This window comes from Lactuca saligna, chromosome 2, assembly GCF_052625555.1.
Source record: "Lactuca saligna cultivar CGN05327 chromosome 2, ASM5262555v1, whole genome shotgun sequence".
In the NCBI taxonomy this organism is placed as follows: domain Eukaryota; kingdom Viridiplantae; phylum Streptophyta; class Magnoliopsida; order Asterales; family Asteraceae; genus Lactuca; species Lactuca saligna.
In genome coordinates, this window is record NC_136418.1 from 175993757 (window position 1) to 176006135 (window position 12379).

Below are 12379 nucleotides of genomic sequence, written 5' to 3' on the forward strand. Positions count from 1 at the left end.
ATAATGAGGTTTATTGTTTTAAATATTCAAATTGCTCTTTTCTATCTTTTATACTTATTGTTTTTAACTTTTAAAGCTCAACAATATTCTAAGTAGTGAGCCATAAAGGGTCCGCACATGGAATAATGCTTAAGAGTCGAGAGCAACAAAGCAAAATAGGTGTAACAACTCATAAATAACAAAATAAACAATTTCTTGTGGCTTCTAAGTTCTAAGTTGTAACTATATCTAAAAGGTTGCATGTGTATTTTAAGTGAAACACAATTAATAAATAGCTTTTGGCCTTTTACGTTATTTATATACTCTTTATCAAACAAGTAATAGTACATAACTAATTAACTATTGTTATGCACTATCTATTAGGGGACAATAAACAGAATTATAACCAAGTTGTCTATTTCATTTATATAGGAAATTCTACTTTTAGATATATTTGAAAGAAAGTAGAATACAAACAAGCTATTCTTTAGGAAGATTCATGCTTTTTTCATTTAAATAATTCAAATACTCTGATGGCTAACTTGGTATGAGTAGCTCTTTATAGAGATGTCTAAAATTCTAATCATAAACCATCAAGAGTGGGTAATGCAAAGTCATTTGCGAAGACAAGACAAGACGTCTATGATAGAATTCTCATCAAAATGACGAACCTCGGGGACCTTGCTCTAAGCAATATACCCTTAAAAAAGTTAATATAGATAATTTCACACCAAAACATTTAGCTTTTCCATATAATATGAATATTGTCAAATATTTTTGAACTATTAAAATTGTAACTAAACATCGATCGACTATTTAGGATAAGAAAAGTAGAATATCATGAGTATGTTTGATACAGCTAATTGGTAGCTAGTAACTTAAAGTTGGAAGATATAAATTTTATTTGTGTAGAAGTTTTGAGCAAACTAACTGAAAAGTTTTTAAAAATGTAAAATTACATAAAAACTAAAATTTAAAAGTTATTTGAAAGATTTTGGATTAATAGTTTTTAGTTAAAAATTAGAAGGTTAAACTTTGTACTTGTAAAAGTGTAAATTTTTAGCAATTTTTTTTTTTTCATTTCCAAAATCACATAATTTCAATTATCACTTTTCTAAAACCACAATTGTAAAATTATCATAAAACACAAATCAATAATTATTTGATAATAATCCAGGATCCTCTAAAACATAAACTCCATCTCATGTGTACAATTAAACCGACGATTTCCCGTAATCCGGAGAAGTACCTGAAACACATAAGACATAACAAGGTAAACACAAAGCTTAATGAGTTCCCCAAAATACCAAACACATCACATTATCCTCTCATGGCTATATTTCAATAGAGACCCTCCGATTAATGTGTCTCAGTAGGAGGGGAACCCTCCGGTCCCACAACTCGGGTTGAATCCTCCGATCCTAACTCAATAAAGTTCGGAATAATATACAACATAAATCACAAAGACATAATGTATGATATCACAATTCTCAATATAAGCATACAATACCTTTTGGTGACACATGACACATTGATACTACTCATGACAAGTATAGTGAGAAACTCACATCAGAAAGTAAACAGATAGATCTAGCACCCCACGAACAATCTAGACTCTGCCTATATAATATAATCATCTCATCAGAAATTTGTAATAACCACTCCACGAGGCTAAACTAGCCCCTCCGCTGAATCTCAAAATAGTGAAAATAACATTTTACCCCTCCATGGCCTCTAAAGTCCACAGTTGACAAAATCCTAAAATTCAACGAACGTCAAAGCTCAAGTCAACAGTCCATGTTGGCTCAACTCGTCGATTGCATCTATGCGACTCGTTGAGTTCCTTCGTTTTCTCAGAAATATTGTGAAAATCCAACTCAACTCGTCGAGTCGTCTCATCAACTCGCCGAGTTACATCGTGTCCAGACTTGTCGAGGAAAACCCTAACCGACTCGTCGAGTCACTTCAGACCCTTTCCTCATTCAGACGTTTTTAGGCAGAAATGACATCTCATACTTTGAATCTAACCTTCTAAGGCTCACTTATCACATAAAGTTGCAAGCTTTACGTTCATGCATGGCATCTAGGGCTCAAAATGCCATACGAATCTCCATAAGGGGTTTCATGCATAGAGACTTGTCCAAACCTTGATAAAGCTTGGATCTTTGGGCTTATGGGACCTTCTTTTGTCCAGATTTGGAGTCTCAACTCCATGACGAGCCCCATTAACTCAAAACTACAAGATAAGGGGGAAAAAGCCCTAAAACTCCCTAGAAGGAGATCTATAAAAAGGATTCCTCAAAGTGGTAGCTTTTACCTCAAAACTGAAGCTAACACAAAAAAACTCTTGATCCATAAGCCTTTTCTCATTCCATTGCCTGATGCTCTTCAATCTTCTTCTAAATGTGCACTAGAACACCCAAAGTTAGATTCTCTCTCTTACAACAAAATACTCACGATTAGGGTTTCTCACAGGGTATTAGGGTGACAAGGGTGGTGGAAATGAGGGCTTAAGGTCCTTTAAATAGAACACAAACCCTGGAAATTAGGGTTTATCACTCAGCACCTACTCGTCGAGTTGGGGTCCTCCAACTCGTCGAGTAGACTCTAGAATCACGCGGCCAGTTAACTCATCTACTCGGCGAGTTGGGGCATCCAACTCGTCGAGTTGCTCTGAAAATATGAAAATAAATTAATTAAATAATATACCTGGGAGTTGGGATATTCCAATTCTCCCCAACTAGAATTAGACTTTACTCTCGAAGTCATCCTCTCAAAACAACTCTGGGTACTGCTCCCGCATCTCGGACTCCGGCTCCCAACTCCACTCGGATCCCTTCCAATGTTGCCATTGAACCTGAACCAGGGGCACCTCTTTGTTCCTTAAAACCTTCACCTTCCTATCTAAAACCGCTATCAGCCTCTCAATGTAGTTCAAGCTTTCGTCAACTTGAAAATCCTCAAAAGGAACCACTATCATCTCATCGGCTACACATTTCCTCAACTGGGATACGTGGGAGGTGTTATGAATCTAGCTCAACTTTGCAGGCAGCTCCATTCGGTAAGCTACCTTACCAACTTAGGCGATCACCGTGAAAGGACCAATGTATCTAGGGCCCATATTGCCCCTTTTCGTGAATCGAATCACCCCCTTCCATAGGGATACCTTCAGGACGACAAAATCTATGACCTGAAACTCTAGCTCTGAATGGCGCCGATCGGTGTAATTCTTCTAATAACCCTAGGCCGTCAGTAACCTCTATCTGACATGCTGGATTTGCTTTTTCGTCTTGAGCACCATCTCAGTGCCCCCCATCACTCTCTGCCCTACCTCTCCCCAGCAGATGGGAGTCCAAAACCTCTTCCCATATAAGAGCTCAAAGGGAGGCATACCAATATTTGAATGATGGATGTTGTATGAAAACTCAGCCAAGGGCAAATAAGTGTCCCAACTCCCACCGAAGTCCATAACAAATGCATGTAGCATGTCCTCCAACGTTTGAATCGTCCGCTTGCTCTGCCCGTCTGTCTGTATGTGATATGCAGTACTGAAATGCAACCGGGTACCGAACTCCTCATGAAATTTCTTTTAGAACCTGGAAGTAAAGTGCACATCTCGATCTGACACTATCGATGTTGGCACTCCATGCCGTGCCACCACCTCTCGCACGTAGATTTCAGCCAGTTTCTTTATAGAAGAGCTTATCACTGATAGCTAGGAAGTGAGCACTCTTCTTCAACCATTCTACAGTCACCCATATCGCGTCAACATCTCGCGAAGTCCTCGGTAATTTGATGATAAAATCCATGGAAATGTGTTCCCATTTCCACACGGGAATCTCTAGAGGCTGCAACATACCATGTGGACATTGATGCTCCGCCTTAAGTAAAGCATCTCTCAACTACCCATGCCACATCTCTCTTCATACAGGGTCACCAGTAATCCATCTTTAAATCCAAATACATCTTGGTGGCCCCCGTATGGATCGAGAATCTCGACCGATGGGTCTCCTCCATCAAAATATGTCGAGCTCCACCCGTATAAGGCACCCAAATCCATCCACGGAAAGTCATAAGCCCCCTACTATTTGTACCAAACTTGGAAACCTACCCGATCAACCACTCTCTCTTACGGTTCTCTGGTCTCACGGCCACCACCTGAGCCTCTCGAATGTTATCTAATACTGGATTCATCACCGTCATCCTCATGCATACGTCTCGGATTGGAGTACTCAATGCTCTACGACTCAAGGTATCAGCTACCACATTAATCTTGCCAAGGTGATACAAGATCTCACAGTTGTAGTCTTTCGCTACATCTAGCCACCTCCTCTGTCTCATATTCAGGTTGGGTTGATCCATAGGTACTTCAGGCTCTTATGGTTCGTGTATATGGTACACCGAACACCATTGAGATAGTGGCGCCAGAACATGAGGATGAACAGTCTCGAATGAGGCATGCTGCTATGGCCCCCAGGCAAAAGTAACACCCTTCCTGGTTATAGTAAGGTGAACAACAATCTTGGAGAAATCTCTGATAAATCTCCAGTAGTAGCCTGCCAAGCTAAGAAAATTCCTGATCTCGAATGGGGACCTCGGCACCTCCCTTCGCATAACTGCCTCGATCTTATCCGGATACCAAAATTCCATTCTAATTAACGAGGTGTCCTAAGAACGGGACCTCTCGTAACCAGAAATTACACTTGGAGAATTTGGCGCAAAGCCTCTCCATACTCAATACTCCAAGAAATTCCCGAAGATGCTCTTTGTACTGCTCTTTGGACCTCAAGTATACCAAAATGTTGTCGATGAACACGATCACCGATCGATCCAACATGGGCTTGCACACCCGGTTGATATCCATGAACGTTGTCGGTGCATTGGAGAGTCCGAAAGGCATCATCACAAACTCGTAGTGCCCATAACGAGTCCTAAAGGCTGTCTTCTGGATATCCTCCTTGCAAACTCTCATCTTATGATATCTAGATCTCAAATCAATCTTGGAAAACTAAGATGCCCCCTGAAACTGATCGAATAAATCATCGATCCTCGGTAGTGGATAACAGTTCTTAACCGACAGTTAGTTCAAATCCCGGTAATCAATACACATCCGGTGTGAACCATCCTTCTTCTTGACAAAAAGGATAGACGCTCCCCACGGTGAGCTACTTGGTCTAATAAAACCCTTCCCCAGCAGCTCCTGGAGCTGCAAGGATAACTCCTGCATCTCAGGTGGCACAAGACAATAAGTTGCCTTGGCAATAGGCGCCGCACCCGGAACCAAATCGATCCAGAACTCCACTTGCCTCTCAGAAGGTACGCCCGGTAACTCCTCGAGGAAAACATCCGGGAACTCACACACAACCTGAACATCAAAAATAGAACTCGGCCTCTCAGCGGCAACTCTCGTATCCGTCACATAAGCTAAATATCCCATACATCCCTTTTGTAAACTCTGCCTCATCCTGGCGGCAGAGTAGAAAGCTGACCCAGATCTGGTCCCCACCGTATATGGTAAGCAGTCCCCTACTAGGGTCTCATATGGTCACCATCAAACGCTCACAATCGATCCCAGCACCAAATCTGACCAACCAGTCCATGCCCACTATGACACAAATGTCACCCATCGCTATCGGCACCAGATCTATTGGGAAATCAACATCGAAAATATTAAATACACACTCCCGGAATACATCGGTGGCAAAAAACCCCATGCTTGTTGGCTAGATAAACCCTTAATGGTCGACTCAACACCTCAAGTCTGACACTAATGTGATGACTAAAGGATAGAGACACAAAAGATCAACTTACATCCGAGTCAAATAACACCAAACCAGACACATAATTCATAAGGAAAGTACCTATACACAGCACAATATAATCATAAACAAATCTCAAAATAACATAAATTAGGAGATACGTACCAGCAACAACATCAGGCGCCGCACAGACCTCCTTCGCAGTCAATTGGAAAGCTCTCCCACGAGCCCTCGGAGTATCGGCCTTCACCGGCCGACCATTGGTAACACGTAAGGTAGCAAGAGTAGAAGCCCTCGGAGTATCGACTTAAGTGAGTTGAGGGAACTCGGCCTTCTGAGTTCCGATGGCCGGTCTGGTTGCAATGAAAGCAAACCGAAAATATCTCGGGGCAGTCCTTCGCTATGTGCCCTTCCTTGCCACATTTGTAGCAAATCCCTGATCGGCAAGATCCCTCATGACTTTTGCCGCTCTTTCCAAAAGTATGGCCCTTCCCCCCCCCCCCCCCCCCCCCCCGCACTCGTATCAACGGGCTTTGCAAGCTTCGTTGCCAGCTGCAACTGTACTGGTCTCCTGTCTCTACCCCGAGACTCCTCCTCACTTGTCTGCAATTCTAGCTCAGTCCCCCTCCTCTTGGCATTGGTCTGAAGCTCAGTCAATGTACGGTATGACGAGTTCACCACAAACTCCCGTATATCCCTCCTCAGTATGCTCAGATGTTGGCTCACACGTGTCAGCTCAAAAGACACGTGCTCAGGGTAAAACATTGCCCTCTCATGGAACATCCTTGTGATCTTAGTCACGGTTTCTGTCTTCTGCTTGAGAGATAGAAACTCTTGGGCTAACCATTCCCTCTCTACCTGGGAACATACTCATCTCGGAACAACTATATAAACTTATCCCATATCACTGCATCATGGTCACGAACTTCAACCAGCCTTCGTTCCCAAGCGAAGCTAGTTCAGCACAAATCAAACACTCAGGTGATCTGGGCATGAACACGTATAGGAACATCCCTCAATTTCGGAGATCCATCTCATGGTAGCAATCGGATCTTGTGTCCCATCAAACTCTGGTGGCTTCGTGTTGCTGAACTCCCAAAACAACAACGAGTCACTTCCTTGTGGCATAGCAGCAACTACAGCTATGGTGGCTGCAGCAGTAGTAACCTCCGTAACAGCAGCATATCGCTCGTCGAATGTCTCAATTAGCATGGTCTTAATAGACTCTAACATCTCTGGTATGGCCTATCTGATAGCTGCTGCCACCTCCTCATGAATGATCTTGCGGATCTCCTCATCACTTGCACTGTTGCTCTCGGGGTTGTGGCGTGTACCCACCATTGTGTCTCTAAAACACAACACGAAAATCATCAAAGGCTCGTTCAATCATACTCACACTCGATTTCCCATCCCTACCTACTCCTTAAGATCCTAAAGATTCTTATATGGGTCGCACACAGATCCGATGGCCGATGCTTTCAGTAGTACGGGCCTAATACTACCTTCCACACCAACCCGTAGTCACCCCAAGCGCTCCTCCCAGTATCCTAATTCACAAGTACTCTATCTCTCACTAGTTTCAGACTACCCTCTCGGTAGGCTCCTCCTATGCCCCATCTAGGTATCTCTCCTAGATTTACCCTAAACTCAGAACTCTTTTTAAGAAATTCCTGCTAGGTACTCTCACTCATCATATACTCAAGGCAAATAAAAGATAACATCGATCAATACCATATCCTTGACTAAGGCATCATGAATCAGGAAACTATAGCCCTAATTTCTAAAGTACCTAGCCTATCCTCTAGCATGCAACTCTAATATCTCATAAATATCTCATAATATAAACAATTAACTGTATTTTAGGAAATCACCGTTCGGGCTCTGACTGATTGTACACACTGCGTCGTCTCATTTCTCTTTAAAACTCTTACCCAGTTTAGAAAATCATTTCTCTTTATAAAATTTTCTCAATTCCTCAGTTTGAGTCCATACATACCCGAGAGTACATCCGAATCCTTCAAACCAAGGCTCTGATACCAACTTGTAACACTGTAAATTTTCAGCAATTCTTTTTCTTTTCCAAAATCACATAATTTCAAATTATCAACTTTCAAAAACCACAGTTGTTTAAATTATCGCGAAACACACATCAATAATTGTTTGATAATAATCCAGGATCCTCTAATACATAAACTCCATCTTGTGTGTACAATCAAGCTGATGCCTTCCCGTGATCCTAATAAGTACTTGAGACACATAACACATAGCACAATAAGCTAGTGAGTTCCCCAAAATACCAGACACATCACATTAGCCTCTTATGGCTATATCTCGATAGAGACCCTCCGGTCAATGTGTCTTAGTGGAAACCCTTCGGTCCTACAACGCGAGGTTGGACCCTCCGATCCTAACTCGATAAATCTCGAGATAATATACAACATAAATCACAAAGTCATAATACAGGATATCATAATTCTCAATATAAGCATACAAGACCCTTCGATCACACAATGATACCACTCATGGCAAGTATAGTGAGAAAACTCATCTCGGAAAGTAAACAACTAGATCTAGCACCCCACGAACAATCTAGACTCTGTTTACATAATGTCATCATCTCATAAGAAATTTGTAATAACCACTCCACAATGCTAAACTAGCCGCTCCACTAAATCTTAAAAGGGTGAAAAGACCATTTTACCCCTCCATAGCCTGTAAATTCCATAGTTAACCAATCCCTAAAATTCAAGGAAAGTCAACGCTTAAGTCAACAGTCCATGTTGACTCAACTCGTCGAGTGCATCTATGCGACTCATCGAGTTCCTTCGTTTTCTCAGAAATATCGTGAAATTCCCACTCAACTCGTTGAGTTGTCTCATTAACTCGCCGAGTTACACCGTGTCCAGACTCATCGGGGAAAACGCTAACCGACTCGTTAAGTCAGCTCACTGACTCGTTGAGTCCCTTCAGACCCTTTCCTCATTCAGACTTTTTAGGCAAAATTGACATCTCATACTCTGGATCCAACCTTCTAAGGCTCACTTATCACGTAAAGCTGCAAGCTTTACATTCATGCATGACATCTAAGGCTCAAAATGCCATAACAAGCTCCATAAGGGGTTTCATGCATAGAGACTTGTCCAAAGCTTGATAAAGCTTGGATCTTTGGGCTCATGGGACCTTCTTTTGTCCAGATCTGGAGTCTCAAATCCACGACAAGCCCTTGCAACTCAAAACTACAAGATAAGGGGGGAAAAGCCCTAAAACTCCCTAGAAGGAGATCTATACAAAGGATTGCTAGATGTGGTAGCTTTTTACCTCCAAACTGAAGCTAGCACAGAAAAACTCTTACTCCACAAGCCACTTCTCGTTCCAATTCTTGATACTCTTCACTCTTCTTCTAAATGTGCACTAGAACACCCAAAGTTAGCTCCTCTCTCTCTCTCTCTCTCTCTCTCTCTCAAGAAAATACTGACGATTAGGGTTTCTTACAGTGTATTAGGGTGTCAAAGGTGATGAAAATGAGGGCTTATGGTCCTTTAAATAAGACACAATCGCTAAAAATTAGGGTTTTCTCACTCAGCAACTACTTGTCGAGTAGACTCTAGAATCACGTGGCCAATTAACTCCTCTAATCGGCGAGTTGGGGCATCCAACTCGTCGAGTTACACTGGAAATATGGAAATAAATTACTTAAATCTTATACATGGGAGTCGGGATGTTACAGTACTCCTGAAAGAAGTTTTTTTTTTCTTCATTTCATGTTTTTTTTTGAAATATAAAAGCTAAAATCTCTTAAAAGATCTGAAAAGATCATTGCCGAACACACTTTATGGACGTGTTTGGCAAAACAGCTGGTAGCTGAAGCTGAAACTTTTATTTGTGTGAAGCGATTCGGTAAAAATGAGGGGGATCGACATGAACCTGACAAGCAAGTAAACGGGGCATGTCCAAAAAAAATGTAGAATTTTTTTTTTAGGTTGGATCATTTTGTAATGTAGAAGCCTCTAAGAGGACACAATAAATACTTGTTTTTATTTTTTTACTTTTTCATTAATATCACATACTTCACAATCTTATATGCTCATTTCCTCTTCAACCTGACTTATTTTCTCTAAACTTATCGTAAAATTTGTCAACAAACATGAACTTGACACAAACATAAATAAATTGATACGACACGACATGATAGTTATAGAGACAAGCTATCTAAACTCACTTCAGTTCCCACTTGAAATGAATACAGCATGACACGACATGTTTTCACCCTTAGTAAAATTAATTGTAAGCCTTTGAGAAGTGTAAAATAACATAAAATGTAAAAGATAAAAACTCTCAAAAAATTTAATTAAAATAGCTTTTAAATTTTAAACCTTTTATTTAGACTAAAAGCTTTAAGCTCTTACTTACGATCCAAACAAATATTTTATTTAGACTAAAAGCTTTAAGCTCTTACTTACGATCCAAACAAATATTTTTTTTCCCTTGAATTCAAGTTATTTTAAAATCTACTTGCCGGATAAGCCCCGCATGTTCGCATAAAGTCCAGTAAATAGTCCATCCTAGGCCCATTTTCAGATAGCCGTTGATTAGAGGCCAATCCGTGTTACTAATAATTGATATTTGTCTTTGAGCCGAGTTTAAATCAAAATTCTTAATAAATATGCTAGTATGGTGCCTATGCGTCCGGTAAAAAAAACGACAACGTCTTATAACATATAAACTAAGTAATTCCTAAAATTAGATATGCAGCATTAATATGTAAACATGAACGAGAAAAAAAAATATCGTATCTTTGTAACATTTCATTTTCTTTACTTTAACTTTCCTTATACAAGACAGCTTACTGATAGAACTAAAGCTTTCACCTCAAACTGTATATGGTTGGTGTGAATCATTTTACGAGAAGAAGATGCAAAAGACAGTACAATAACAATTCAAACATGTACACTTACATATTACAGTTTGTTGTACGTGTGGGGTAAAGTGTCATCTCGAGAATATATTGGTAAAGTGTCATCTCGAGAATATATATGACTGGGTTGAATATTGTTAGTTATACCAAAAACCCTAGCTAGTAGTATGATGAGACAAGATTGATGATTCCAAGTCTTGTAAGCTTGTTTTTCAGTCATTTCATGGTCCAATCACGTATCTCTAATTGTCGAACACGAATTGGGTATTAATGTTATTTGATACTAATTAAGTTGGAGGAAGATACATGAAAAACGTAACTGCCAAAAGTTGAACTTATTAACGATCGTTCGTTAGTCTATATATGCTGTGTAAGTTATTCAAGAAGATTAATAAACCTATATAACTAGCTATATGTACCAGATCGGATTGAAGTTTATCCAAAGAGAGTAATAAGTGGTTCTGAATATATACCTGGTCGTATGATCAGATAGTGATCATCAACTTACAGAAACAACATTGATCCACTGATTTAAGTTGTACAGTACTATACTTGTTCCCAATTACATCATGAGAGAGAGAGAGAGAGAGAGAGAGAGAGAGAGAGAGAGAGAGAATCAAACCTGAATTTCAAAACTGTTGGAAAAAAACTGGAGAAAAAGTTCAGGATATATAAAACAATGATTTCAAGAACACTCATGTTGGTCCTTAATTAATGTAAGGAAAACCCTAAACCTATCTAACTGGGAGCTGATCCGTACACAACAATTTTTTTCTATACACAACAATTGGTGCTTTAAAATGTTGTATTGTACAACTATATAATGTATGAATTGTTGTGTACGAATCACTTCTCATATATCTGGGGACACTTATCTAAATAAGAATACTAAATAACACTAAAAATGAAGATTAATATAAACCAAGTGTCCACCAAAAGCAAACAAAACTGCGCGCTAATTAAAGCCAACTAAAAAGATGCCATTAAACCAGGAGCTAAAATATATATAAATATAGGCTTTCTAACTGAACTATTATAACATTTAAAAAGCTTCGCTTACCAGAATCGATCCAGTTGGAAGATAAGTTATAACACTCGACATAACAGCTTCCATAATGGTAATTAAATTAGCCATTAATGGCCGCTGTAGCATCATCAGGATTCTCAAAACACTGATCAGTAGATAGAACCCTGGATCAGTATATATTAGTAATTATGAAAAATGAGATCGTTTAAAAATATATATATACGGGTCACCATCTAAAGATATATGATAGCTTTTTGTGAATCTTGATGATGCTCCAACAGCAAGAAATGACTGCAATGCTTTTTCTTGAGATCTTCTGAAATATATTTATCTCTATGACAGAAATCGAGAGAAGATAAATCTGTTGAAGGTAAAGTAGAAAAGGTAACCCTAGAAGAGTTAATTAAGGAAAACAAGTGAAGTGTGAAAGGATAAAAGGGAATAATTAACTTTTGATCAACTAGATCTATGACTATGATGATGAAAAACATTAACAAAACAAATGAATTAAGGTTAAAAGTGCATGTTGATCAAAGTAGATGAAGATGGGACTTAAAGAGATAGGGTTATTTTAGGAAGAGGACATAGAATAAAAATGTGAGTTTTTTCTTGAACAGCGCATGATATATTATATAGAGGAGATATGCGAAAGAAGTACTGCATGATTTACGATTATCAAGAAAGACTATTTTATAATTT

At 39.5% G+C, this 12379-nt stretch overlaps 1 long non-coding RNA gene across 1 annotated transcript; it reads right to left on the minus strand.

Annotated features, from left to right (window-relative positions):
• Nucleotides 1-1089: 1089 nt before the first annotated feature.
• On the minus strand, nt 1090-11848 carry LOC145029367 (uncharacterized). Its single transcript, XR_013676495.1, has 2 exons — nt 11714-11848; nt 1090-1228 (listed from the first exon to the last, which is right to left on the minus strand). It is a non-coding gene; the product is annotated as an uncharacterized LOC145029367 (long non-coding RNA).
• Nucleotides 11849-12379: the final 531 nt, after the last annotated feature.